This window comes from Silene latifolia, chromosome 8 (assembly GCF_048544455.1).
Source record: "Silene latifolia isolate original U9 population chromosome 8, ASM4854445v1, whole genome shotgun sequence".
Classification (NCBI taxonomy): Eukaryota; Viridiplantae; Streptophyta; class Magnoliopsida; order Caryophyllales; family Caryophyllaceae; genus Silene; species Silene latifolia.
The window spans coordinates 97,139,655-97,140,494 of record NC_133533.1 but is presented as its reverse complement, the minus strand read 5'-3'; the positions used below and the strand labels follow the sequence as shown (position 1 = coordinate 97,140,494).

Below are 840 nucleotides of genomic sequence, written 5' to 3'. Positions count from 1 at the left end.
CTACCTCTTTATTACCCAAAGATTGGGTAGTCTTCATCTCAGCAATTTGGGCAGAAATAGCCTCTAACTGTGTCGCAAGATTGTTATCTCCACCATTCCCACGTGTACTTCCCCTAGGAATTCCATACTTGGCAGTATGGGTATTAGCAATCTGATCAATTAACTTCCACGCGGTATCATCATTAGTGTTGTCCTAAAACCTCACATTAGCTGAAGAATCTAGCAAAGTACGATGATTATCATACAAGCCATTGTAAAACTGGTTGCAAAGAAGCCACTTTTGAAAGCCATGGTGGGGAACTGGACGGACCAAACATTTGAAGCGAACCCATGCTTCATTCAAATATTCAGTAGTTGTTTGTTTGAAGCTTGTAATCGTATTTCTCAATGTGTTAGTCTTCTGTGGTGGAAAGTACCGCTTGTAGAAAGTAAGAGCTAGAGTATTCCAGTCAGTAACTCCTTGATCCTCCATATCCAAATCTCGCGATCACTCCGCAACACCATCTTTTAGAGAAAAAGGAAAGAGCACCTGCTTTACCTGATCTTGTGTCACCCGAGTAGTTAAAGGGATGGAACAACAATAAGTAACGAATTTCTCCATATGTTTTGCAAGGTATTCAGTAGCTCCACCTCTAAATAAATTTCGTTCTACATACCAAATTGATGTAAGTCGGACGAATCTCAAAAGTTCCATTGTCTGAGGTAGAAAGCTTGAATCCTTTAGGGATGGAGGCCAAAGTAGGCTTGGAATAACTTGCTAAAGTAGGCATGATGGTAATCTCAGGAACTGGAATTTCAAGATTAGAAGTAGTGTCCTCTTCAAATGACTGATTTTCTGAA

The 840-nt window shown here is 40.2% G+C and overlaps 1 non-coding gene across 1 annotated transcript; it reads left to right on the top strand.

The window, feature by feature from the left end:
• Positions 1 to 284: 284 nt before the first annotated feature.
• On the top strand, positions 285 to 391 carry LOC141597820 (small nucleolar RNA R71). Its single transcript, XR_012523034.1, has one exon. It is a non-coding gene; the product is annotated as a small nucleolar RNA R71 (small nucleolar RNA).
• Positions 392 to 840: the final 449 nt, after the last annotated feature.